General features: G+C 32.8%; 1 pseudogene across 1 annotated transcript; it reads left to right on the top strand.

Annotated features, from left to right (window-relative positions):
- The first annotated feature begins 350 nt into the window (after nt 1-350).
- On the top strand, nt 351-4,635 carry LOC125204018 (putative disease resistance protein At4g10780; annotated as a pseudogene). The gene is made up of 4 exons (XR_016132795.1): nt 351-375; nt 468-513; nt 1,365-1,411; nt 2,206-4,635. The product of XR_016132795.1 is annotated as a putative disease resistance protein At4g10780 (transcript).
- The last annotated feature ends 8,132 nt before the right edge of the window (nt 4,636-12,767 follow it).

Raw genomic sequence — 12,767 nt, 5'->3', positions numbered from 1 at the left:
ATGCCTAATCAAATACTCTCTCCGTCCCAGATAATTCATCTCAGTTTTCCATTTCGGTCTGTCCCACATAATTTATTCCATTTTACTTTTATCATTTTTTGTAGTGGATCCCATATTCCACTAACTCATTCCTACTCACATTTTATTATAAAACTAATATATAAAAGTAGGACTCACCTTCCACTAACTTTTTCAACCCATTTTTCATTACAATTCTTAAAATCCGTGTCCGATCAAAGTGACCCGAATTATCTGGGACGGAGGGAGTAATTAACATCTTTTGAATAAACCTTTCGCTCCTTCCTTTTTTTAAACGGTCATATTTACATGTTTTGATTCTCTCTTTGTAGATCTACAAATCCATTCAATCTCAAGGTAACCCTTTCACATCTCTCAGGTAACAATTCTCATACTCATGTGAATCAATCTCTCACTCATATTTACATGTTGTGATTTTCTCTTTGTAGATTTACAAATCTATTCAACCTCAGCTCAGCCTTTCACATCTCTCAGGTCACAATTCTCATACTACTCCCTCCGTTCCGGCTAAGATGACACATTGCTTAGCCGACACGGGGTTTTAGGAATTATTGGTTAAAGTGTTTAATTGGAGAGAGAAGGTGGGTGTGAGTATTAAAGTAGAGAGATAAAGAAAGATGTATATTTTAATAGGAGTGGGAAAAAAGTGGTTGGGTGTATTAATTGGAGAGAGAAAGTTACCAAAAAAGGAAACGTTTCATCTTAGTTGGGACAAACTAAAAAGGAAAACGTGTCATCTTAAGCGGGCGGGACGGAGGGAGTACTAATTTACATCTCTGCTTATATATATGTGGAAGTATTTTTATATTTTTGTACTTATAAATTGAAGGAAATTTTGAATAATAGTAATCTGTATTAGAGTCAACTCTAACATATTGCTTGTAGATTGCTAGCATTATGCTCACATATTCAACATATATTGTATTTCTACTTTCTTCATTACTTGCAAATTCATTTTTGGACCGAATAGATAATGGCATGAAAAGTGAGATTGTAGCTATTTTTCTCATCAAATAATTGTTGTTTTTTTTTGTTTATGTTTTCTTGGGAAGAGCAAATCAGCAAAGTGCTGAAAACGTTAAGAGCTGGTTTTTCAATCCCATTTTGACAAAGCAAGGGTAGTTATTTTTTTCAAAGTTGTGGAACAAACGGCAACTAAACAATTATTATTTGATTAAAAAAAGGAAATGAGTAACGAGACTGAGTCAAAGTCAACATAACTTTTTCTGTCGGTTCTTTGTTCTAGCCTGTTTAATTTACGCCACGTGAATCAATCATTCGTTCCAAGAAATTATTTACATCTTGTGATTCTTCTCTCTTTTTAGATCTACAAATCTATTCAATCTCAGCTCAGCCCTTCACTATGTATCTGGTAAAGATTCTCATACCATGCTTTTATTTGTTTGTTTAGAATTTTACTACATCTTGCTAATATTACCACAAGTAGAGGTGCACACGGTTAAAAAACTGCCGGTTCCGAAATTATTGAACCTGAAGTGGCCCATATTGGTATTTTTGGCGGTTTAGGTTGAGGCCCGAAACCGTCGATTCAGAACCGTTGGTTTCTGGGCTAAACTGACGGTTTCCGGCCGGTTCGGCGGTTCACTTCTTTTTTTTTTTTTGTCTTTTTAGTCATTATTTATCTATAAAATATGCATAAATAAAATTCAAACAATATGGTGAAAATTGCAACTTTATTTATATAAGTAAATTTCAACGAGACTAAAAATTGACATAACATTTATTTTAAACTAATATTATGCCTAATGCCTAATAAATGTTAGTATTATATAATTTAATCTAATTTAAGTTATTGATAAAGTGTGATGGGATTATGGTAATTTAGATAAAACATATATGTACGATCGAAAAGTATAAAAAATAAGTGAGTGAGAATATTATTTTTGAGTTTAAGTCTAGTGTACATAGTTAAAGTAAAATCAATATTTAATGTGATATTTACAGGGGTTTTGAATTTAGTGTATTAGAGATGCTCTTAGCATCATATTCACATAATCACATTGTCAACATATATTGAATTTATACTTTGTTCATTACTTGCAAATTTATTTTCGGACAAGATAGATGATCGCTAGAAAAGTAAGATTGTAGCTATTTTTCTCATCAAATAATTAATGTTTTTTGGTTTATGATTTCTCTGGGAAGAGCAAAGTGGTGAAAATGGCAAGCTGGACATTTACAAAGATGGGGAAGTCAGTTTTGCCAAAGCTGGGGGATTCAGTTTTGTCAAAGTTTATGGAACTAACGGCGGACAATGCACGCAACAGCGCGAAAAGTATTAAGGACTTTGAACTCAATCTAAAAGATCTACAGAAAAACATGAAGACATTGGTTGCTAAGGCATGTGATGTTGAGGAGGAAATCAAGTACTCAGAGCGTTCTGGTCGAAAGAAAAGGAAGCGCGAAGTTGAGGATTGGTTGGAAGAAGTCAAGTCCATTGAAAAGCAAGTTTTTGAGTTGGGGACTCGAGTGGAATCGGAAGGATTTACTATGAGATTGATGGATGGAGACCAGCTAAACTAAATGAAAAGGTTGACAAGCTTGTTGAGCAAAGTCGGTATTTTGGTAAACTTGTCCTTAATGTTTGTGGAAGTAGGCCGCGAGATAAGTTGGTGACAAATGTGATGGTTGGTGAAGCTTTTAATGAAAATTTGGAAACGATTTCGAAACTTTTGGAGAGTGGGGAAGTGTCGAGCATTGGTGTTTATGGTATGGGTGGTGTAGGCAAAACGACACTGGCAAAGCACATTCACAATCGACTCCTCCAACACTCTCAGGGACGTGTGATTTGGGTAACAGTCTCTCAAGAATTTAGTGTTACGATTCTACAAGATAAAATAGCTCGTTTCATAGGTTTGGACTTTGTGGGTGAGGATGATGAAGAATTAAGGGCAGAGAGACTCCATACAACCTTTTCTCGGATGAAGAATTCAGTGCTGATATTGGATGATGTGTGGGAAAATTTTGATCTGTCAAAGGTTGGATGTCCCATTTCTGTTGAGTGTTGTAGGCTGATTATAACTACTCACTCCTTAGAAGTGTGTCGTCAAGTTTTTTGCCAAGAAGTGATTCAAGTGGAAATTCTACATGATGATGAGGCATGGGAATTGTTCAATGAAACGCTAAGAAATGAGATAGAACTTGATTCTTCGGTAGAAGAGATTGCCAGATCTGTGGCAGAATTGTGTGGTGGTGTGCCCCTAGGAATTGTTACAATGGCTGCAAGCATGAGGGGGGAGACAACCATTCATACATGGAGAGATGCTTATGTAGAATTAAGAGAACTTGTCTCAGGGAATGATGGCATGGGAGACGGTGATGTTTATACAGTATTGAAATATAGTTTTGATCGGTTGAATAGGAATCATCATATTCAGAGTAATGAGTTCAATACATTGCAACAATGTTTCCTGCATTGCGCGTTATATCCCGACGATGAAGAAATAATGAGAGAGCATTTGGTTAAAGAGTTCATCTCAGGAGGGTTGATGGATGGAAGAAAGACAAGGAGAGCGCAAGGTGAGCAAGGACATTCCGTATTGGACAAATTAGTGAATGTGTGCTTATTGGAAAGGTGTGTTGTTCCCGGTATGTTTGCTCCTACGGAATGTGTGAAGATGCATGATCTTGTAAGAAGTATGGCATTGAAGATATGTAAGGGGAAATATATGGTAAGAGCAGGATGTAATTTGAAGAAATTTCCGAAAGAAGCAGAATGGGCAAAGGATCTGGAGAAGGTGTCCTTTATGAACAATGGAATAATGAGAATTGAAGAAGGTATATCTCCCGACTGTCCTAAGCTCACAACCTTTCTTTTACGGGATAATGTTTGTTTGGAGTTTATTCCAGATTCATTATTTTCTAAAATGCAAGGACTGCGCACTCTTGATTTGTGCTCTACTAGCATAACAAAGCTGCCGAACTCAATCTGTGCCATGAAGAGCCTCGAGGCATTGCTCCTTGAGTGGTGTGAGAGGCTAGAAAATGTGCCATACTTGGGAGAGATGAAAGAACTCAGGGAGTTAAACCTCTCGCACACAGCCATCGAGGAAGTCCCTGAAGGAACTGAGGAATTAGTCAATCTCAAATTCCTCGGAATGGATGCGCCCGAATTAGAGATGCTTCCAAGAGGGTTGTTTCTTAAACTGGGGAATCTTCAGCATTTGGAATTACCATCCCATATAAAAGTGGTAGTTGAAGAAATTGCGAACCTGAAACAGTTAGAGGAGTTTAGCGGAAGAATGACAACTGTGAATGGTTTTACTTCTGTTATAAGAAGATGAAGGAGCAATTTCCCTCACCCTCCTGAAATTTAAATCCCACATGAGCTGCCAAGACTGAGGAAGGTGGGGATACTACTGTCAGGAGTTCTTAACATTGAATGAATTTCTGTGACAGATTGTGGAGAAATAGAAGATGTGTTCGATGATGAAGGAACATGATGGTTGTGTTGTGTGTTGTTCAATCAATCTGCGATCCGATGAATTTATCTTAACTTATTGTTTGTGTTGTTACTGTTACATTGCACATGGATTCTGTTTTCGTAATTCAATCTAGTTATCGTGATTGTGTCTACTACTTGATTGTTGTGAATTCTGGTTGGTTCTGTGGTGTTTTGGGAAGTTGAGCTTGCTTAATTCTGCTGAACTGCACATAGTAGGCACATGTTACACTATGAATCGCTTGAGCGGGAGAATTAATTTGTTTTTGGAACAATTGGGCTCACTAATATTGTAGCTTGATAAAAATAAATTAGGCCCGAACTGTATTTTGACAACTTTACCCCAAAAGAATATTAATTAATTTGGGCGCTATCACTTTTATTTGATAGCCCCAAATGGCTTTAGAAATCATTCTTTTGAGTATTTTCTTTATGCATTATTCCTTGGAATAAAATTCCTTTATTGATCTAAGTACCAAACATAAATTTCAACACCTCTTGATCGATCAACCATATACTTGTTCTTCGATTCAAATGCAACACTCACAATGGTTGCGTAATCGATATTTTTTTTAAACGTGAAAAGGACATTGGTTCTTGGCGAATAACAATTTCATTACTTGACTAAAGAGTTAAAGGAAAAGAAAAAAAATCAGCTAGGCATTCCACGTCTTTACGGGAACAATTAAAAATAATAGGAAAAGTTGAGGCGTTACGATCCTACACCTTTTCTTCACATGCATACTCTCTAGTAGCTTGTGGTACCATTATGGTGATTGATGGAATGTCTCACTCTGTATGCCCCTCAGCCTAGGACATGTTTTCTCTTATGGCTTGACATTACTCTTAGGAAGCTTGATAAGCAAACGTGGATAGTCATGTTCTATATGATCTCATGGTGTGGGTTAAACATCTCGATGACATTAAACGACAAGAAACTCGAGCTATGAATGAACGCAAGACACACAAGATTTAAAGTGGTTTGGTAATGCCCATTCCACAAGAAAACAACGGATGCACTTATAAACACGGATTTTGCATGTTTTTAAAGTTTAGATTAGGCTAGTTTTGATTTTCTTTCATGCAAAGTATGTTCTTAAACTGTACTCCCTCCATCCCAAAAGAATAAGCACTTTGAGTTCAGCACGATTTTTAATGCAAAATTGGTATAGTAAGAAAGAGGTAGAAAGAAAAGGTAATTAAGTATTTTCAATGGAGAATGGATTCCACCTCATTAAAGAGAAAAGAGTTTATAAAATTGGGAAGTGCATATTCTTGAGGGACGGACTAAAAAGAAAAGAGTGCATATTCTCGTGGGACGAAGGGAGTAATATTTATACTATTTGGTATTTTGACGTGTTTGTAAGAAATGTGCAAAATAGACTTAGAAAATGGCAGAAAAAGGTCGAAATTCAAGTCATAGGAACTAACCAAGGTCATTGGTCTGCCAACCAGAAGTCAGCGGCTGCTGAGCCGGTCAGCAGTCAATGGGAGTCCTGCGCTCTGTTTTGGAAATTGAGGCTGAGCCGATGTCCCAACCGACGACTTCCAAGATGAAGTCAGTGGTCCACCGAGAGTTAACATTGCTTTTATGTGGAGAATTGAAGAAGGAATTTCTCCTAAGCTCTCAACATTGCTTTTTATGTGGTAATCATTGGTTAGAGTTTATCCCTCATTTGTGCTGGGTTAACATAACGATGCTGCCAAACTCAATCTGTGCCAACAGCCTCAAGGCATTGCTCCTTATTACCCTTTTATCTGATCAATCATTTGTAGAATTGAGTATGTACGAGTATTAATTACTGCAACATCTTAAACAAGGATGGCTTTGATTATGGAAATCATATGTGAAAAATATGGAAGGTTAGAGAGGCTGGACCATATTTGACTTTGTCCCATAAATTTATCACCTTTTTTCGGTAATTAACTTAAATATTTTTGCAATGTGCTTCAGAAATAGAAAAGGAATGAAAAGCATAAAAAAAGTTTGATCAAATTCATCAATTTATTTTAAAACGAAAAAAAATATTAAAAACATACAATTTTAAATACTAAACGTTCTAATACTTTAATAAATTTACATAAATATTAGCACTCCCTTCGTCCCACAAAAATGTCACACTTTCCTTTTTAATTTGTCCCACAAAAGATTTCACACTTCCTTCTTTTTTCTCGAGATCTAATTCTCCTTAAACATTATGCGCAGCGGCGGATCCAGGTGGAGTCGGGCGGGGTCGGCCGACCCCACCGCCGGCCAACTAAGACAGGGGGAGCTCCATGAGTTCCGGTCTTTGAAGTTGCCGCTGACCCCACGGTGTGCCGGAGCGGGAAAGAGAGCAGTCACGAATCTTTGTGTCATGTGTGTGCTAGAAAAGAAATTTATAGACAGAGAGGAGTAATTTGAATAATTGAGAAGAGGAATTGAAAAAATTGAGTTGCAGTCTTGCAAAGATTGAGAAGGTGGAAGAAGACGATGAAAAGTATTGGAATTGAGAAGGGGGAAGAAGACGATGAAAAGTACAATACTCATCGTGGGACCCAGCTTTTTATTTGTTACGAATATACTCCTACGACTTTTATCTCTTTTGTTAAATGCATATTCTCATATTATTCAAAATTACCAAAATAGTTTTACTAATATTTATAGTTAACTCAAATTAACTTTTTATAAGTAACGAATTAACTGAGATGGCCTCTAGAATCAAATTAATACCTAGAAATTTAATTACTAGTACTATTTTTTTCATATAATGGATTGATAATTATTTATACATATCTATCTTATTTATTAAAATGAATAAAAACACATGATTTCATAATATTAAGAGGTTGTGTTTGATAATTCTATAAAATTTTAATTAGTTATAAAAGATATGGTCTAATTTAAACAAATCTCAAATATCAATTTTAAATGTCGATAGATTTGTCCGTCTTACTACTCTTTATTCAAAAGATTCCTTATCGAGTTTATAATTTTGCATTAACAATGAAGTAAAAAAAGGATACAATGTTATTTAAGGCGAGTTGCTATTTCTAATCCATGTATCAAGACAAAGTATTAGACATGAAAGAAAAGTTTAGACATTGATAATATTTGCGGATCTGATTAATTTAGTAGGATTTATGAAGACGACAACAAAGGAGAAAACAACGAAAAGGATGTCATCAGAGTTGAGAAATATTAAAAATATTTTTTACTACATCCGACCCCACGAATTTCATTTTCTGGATCCGCCATTGATTATGCGTAACCTAACAGTTCCACTTTCATGATTTTTTTCTCCAGATTGAAATTCCACAGCACATCTTAGCTTTTGATTTCTTGCTTCTCCTACAATTTCAGAAATCACAAAATTGCAGAGCGAGCAATGTAAAACCCCTCCACCTCTCTTTATTCTCCTAAAATTTCAGAAAAAATGCAAAGCATGAGACGCAAAAGTCGCGACAAATTTCTTATTCCCACTAACCCCTTCTTAATTTTTGTTGAGCCTGCCAAAGCTTGAAATCAATCAAAAAAATTTGATGCGGTTGTGATAAAATCCACAGTGATGAAGTTTGGAGAGAAATTTTGGATGTGTTGCATGCTAACAAGGAAGAACGCAAGATTGAGACGAAGAGAGAATACCCAGTAAAAAACTCCATTTGCAATGGGCGGCGCAACTGGAAAAAAAAGTTTTCGGCCCGAATATTGAACAATATTCTGGCTAGATACACTTAATGATGCAATGGGTACTCGATAGTGGGTACTTGGTAGAGATGAAGTGCTTCTGCCTTTTAGTAGAGAGAGAATATTAAGGATAATTAATTACTAAAAAAACATACTCAATAGAAAAATTTATTATTCCACTGCCACGTAGTGGTCGCCTATCTATCGCTCACATAGGGGCGTTCAGGAGATCAGATCTCATGATGTAATAATACTAATTATGATTTTAAGAATTTCATAATTTGCATTTTATTTCTTTACTTTAGAAAATTTAATTTTTTCATTCCAAATTTTTGGAATATTACTTAGAACACTGATAAAAAATATAAACACGTGTTTTTAACTCGTCTACTTAATTTTTTATAAAGATATAAAGTTAATATTTTCTCTTTTTTTCTAAGATATTAGAGTTCCTATGCAACAACTTTAAATCTATTGTATACTATATTAATACTGATATTAATTGAGTCTACCATTTCATTTTAAGAATTTTATGTTTATCATTACTTACTTTTCAAAATTTTATTTTCTTTTTTAGTGTTATTTTCATTTTTAGTGTTTGGAATGTTACCTGAAATCTTGATAAAAAAAATAATCACAGGCCGTTAATTCATATATTTAGTATTATAAAATTATATTGTTAATAATCTCTTTTGTTAAAGTTGTCAGCTCAATTATGCAACAAATTAAAATTTGATATATAATACTCCCTCCATCTTATGTTATTCTCATATTTTTCTTTTTGGATCGTAAATTAAGAAAAATTAATAATTAAAGTGTAATAAGGGAACACCGATGAGGGACATTTAATTAATGTTAGTATGCCTTGAATCTGTATAGGATTGTGTTTCCTAATTGGAATAGGATTATGTTTCCGAATTAGGATAGGATTTTATGTGTGCCTATTTATATGGGAGTAGAACACATAATTCTGTGATCTGACAGATCCAATCTGTAGCCATAATCTGAAAACACTCTGAATACAATTTGTTCTCCGTTTTCTGCCCGTGGAGGTAACCAACAACGTTGGTGAACCACGTAAATCTGTGTCTCTTTACGTTCTTTTGTTTCTTGATTCACGATTGCCCTATTTGTCACAACAATTAACTACTCTCTCCGTCCACAAAAAATAGAGCAATTGGTGCACGAGTTTTAATGTAAAATTGGTAAAGTAAGAAAGAAGGGAAAAAAATAAGAGACAAGGAGAAAAAGTAAGTGAGAAGTAGTGTAAGTGAAATGATGTGTAGGGTTATTATTTGTTGAAAACTTTTCATAAATAAATGTGCTCTATTTTTTGTGGACGGAGGAGGGAGTATAATATTTTAATTAGATAATTCTGGCTTGAAATAGGAATAGTGCAAATAGTTATGAACATGCCAAAAAAAAGAGCGGATAACGTGGGACGGATGGAGTATATTGATACTAAATAAGTTTACGAAATTGATTTTTAAAATTTTATAATTTTGATTTAAATTCTTTATCCTTTAAAATATTAATTCCAATGAATTCTTAATTATGGAACGGTACAATCTAACCGTAGTGATAAATAATCACAGGTTTTTAAATTATCTATTCAGTATTTTAAGGCAATATATTTAATATTTTTATCTTTATATTAATAAATATTAGAATTCTTAACTCAATCCTGTATATCATGTTACAAATTTAAATTTGATACAGTAAATGATATCATAGTACTAATTGAGTTTATAATTTTCATTATAAGAATTTCAATATTTTATTTTAGTTTCCTATTTTTCAAACTTTAATATCTTTTTTAGAACGTACGATCGAACCTCAATAAAAAGAATTAGTTAATCACATATTTTAAACTCATTCATTTAATATTTTAAATCTGTATAGTTAATGCTTAATAATATTTTAATATATAGTACTACTTTGTTAATTTGTTGCATCTAGTGGATTGGTTAATGAGGTCTAATTTTTATAAAGAAAATGAGAAAATTTTAACTGCATAACTTTTTAATATACCCTGAAATAAATTAAAATAAAAAATAAATAAATAATTGATTTAATATTTTATTTAACATATTAAGTCATTAATACTCATGTAATTTCTTTTTGGAGATATAGCTAATCACATCCAATATTCAACCAATTATCAAAGTGTGGAAGAATTTTAACTAGTGTTATAAAAAAAAGAACTCAATATATATCAGAATTTATGTCCTTAAATAAATATTCTATAAACATCACTAGTATTAAAAAAATAACTAAAATTAATTTCAATCACTTATCACAAAACTTGTGACAGTTTGAGGATACTTAATTAAATTTTCTATTTGATGAGTCATAATCATGCTTATAAGAGTAGGAATTTGGACGAAGGATAATGGATTTGATGTTAAAATAGTATTAGGGTAAATTAGTCATAGTATAAAATGTATTATGTCAAAGTATATATAAGGGTATTATAGCATGGAGGATGTCTCTAAATCACTACCCTTTTCAAAATTGATGGCTAGACTTAGGGGTGGGAATACGGATATCAGGTATTGGATTTACCCGTACCTGACCCGATACCCGGTAGGGGTGGTTATTTGGTCAGTTAACCAACCCCAAAATTTCATCAAAAAACTAATCGGAACCACCCGATCTCAAGTTCGGTTACTTAATTAACTGACTCGGTTAGAACCGGTTGGTTATCGGTTATAACCGAACTAACTGAATTAAAATGAAAATTGTTTATGATTTTTAACATTTATCTATTTTTTTATTATTAATAATATTGTCATTATATTTCTATTTACAAGTAATACATAAATTGTTTAGGCACTTTAAAAGACTTAACTTTAAATGATCAAAAATATAAAAAAAAAATTCAATAATAAGTGAAGGATTATCCTATTTTTAAAATAGTAGTGACGCTTAACCACTTTATGAATTTGAGAGATCTTATTTATAAAATACTAATATGTAGAAACTTTATAAGCTTTTATAAGTATAACTGATAGTAATACAAATTAAAATAGACTTTTTTGACATTACAATATGAGACTTTGACAAAATTTGAAAGTAAATTACAATTTCTTCTATTATTAATTAAAATATAATTAAAATTAAAATTGTTTATGTTTTTAACTTTTCATCGAATTATTATTATTATTATTATTATTATTATTATTATTTACAAGTAATACATAAATTGTTTAGGCAATTTAAAAGACTTAAAATTTACATGATCTATAATTTAAAAACTTTTTTCCAATAATAAGTGAAGGGTTATTTTTTTAAAAAATATTAATGCTTAAGCACTTTATTGACTTTGAGATATAAATTTATAAGTATAATACTATAATTGATAGTGACACAAATTAAAATGGACCTTTTTTGACATTGCAATACGAGACTTTGACAAAATTTAGATATAAATTTCTCCCTCCGTCCCAAACAAATTGAGTCGTATTCCATTTTAGTCCGTCCCAGCAAAGTTGAGTAATTTCCTTTTTTAACAAAAGACATCTCTCCTATTTATTTAATATAAATTCTTAACCTCCGTACCCAAAAGTTTTGTCTCAACTTTTATGGGACGGAGGGAGTATAATATCTTCCATTGTGTCAAAGTTTGAAAGTAAATTAAAATTTCTTCTAGTGTTAAATAAACATATAATTGAAATTTAAAATTGAATTTAATTCGGTTATCGGTTACAAGAACCGAACCGGAACCGTTCTGTTCTAGGTTTAACTGAATAACCGAAAACCGTTAACCCACCCCTACCGCCGGGTATTGGGTATCCAATATCCACTTTTATCGGATTGAGTATTGAAATTTAAGATAATTCGAGTATTGGGTAACCCGAATGGGTATCAGGAATTACCCGAATACCCAATTTATTATTTTAAGTAATTTTATAAATTAGGTTTAGTCATTTCGGGCTTCAAGAGCCGGGCTCATTTATATACTAATTATAACTTTCTCTAAGCTTATAGTATAAATAAGTCAATCTCTCTTACTCTAGGTCACTTCTTCTACATTTTAATTAAATGTGTAACTTTTACTGTTTTACTTACATAACCAATCCTCATAAATATAATTGTGTACTTTAAAATAAAAGTGACTCATTATTAACAGTTTATACAACATTAAAGATATTAGTCTATTTAAATATTTTCTATAGTTATATAAATATAATTACAATCTAAATTTTTTATTAGTTATTAACATATGTAAATAGTCGGGTATTTGGGTACCCGATTTGTCCGGTTTAGATACCTGGGGCGGGTATTGGATTACCCGAAAATATATCGAGTCGAACATCGAGTAGACATTTTAGATGATTTTCGGATTTGGATATTCAATTTTTTTGGATCGGATATCCACGGATATCCATATTTCCATCCCTCGCCTAGCCTACGCCAATGTCAGTTATTTTTAAAATTGATGGCTAGACTACGCCTTAGATATTTTTCAAGTGTGAATGCTTAAATACTTATATTTTCAATATTGGCGGCTAGATTAATTTCAAGAGAAATTACGAAACTGACTACTAGATATTTTTCAAGAGGATTAGCTAATATACAAAAGGCAACAAATCTCAT

The sequence above is a fragment of the Salvia hispanica genome, chromosome 6 (assembly GCF_029641045.1).
Source record: "Salvia hispanica isolate PSC_SH4W2 chromosome 6, Shi_PSC_v1, whole genome shotgun sequence".
NCBI lineage: Eukaryota > Viridiplantae > Streptophyta > Magnoliopsida > Lamiales > Lamiaceae > Salvia > Salvia hispanica.
The sequence above is the reverse complement of the archived record's forward strand: the minus strand, read 5'-3'. Positions and strand labels throughout refer to the sequence as shown.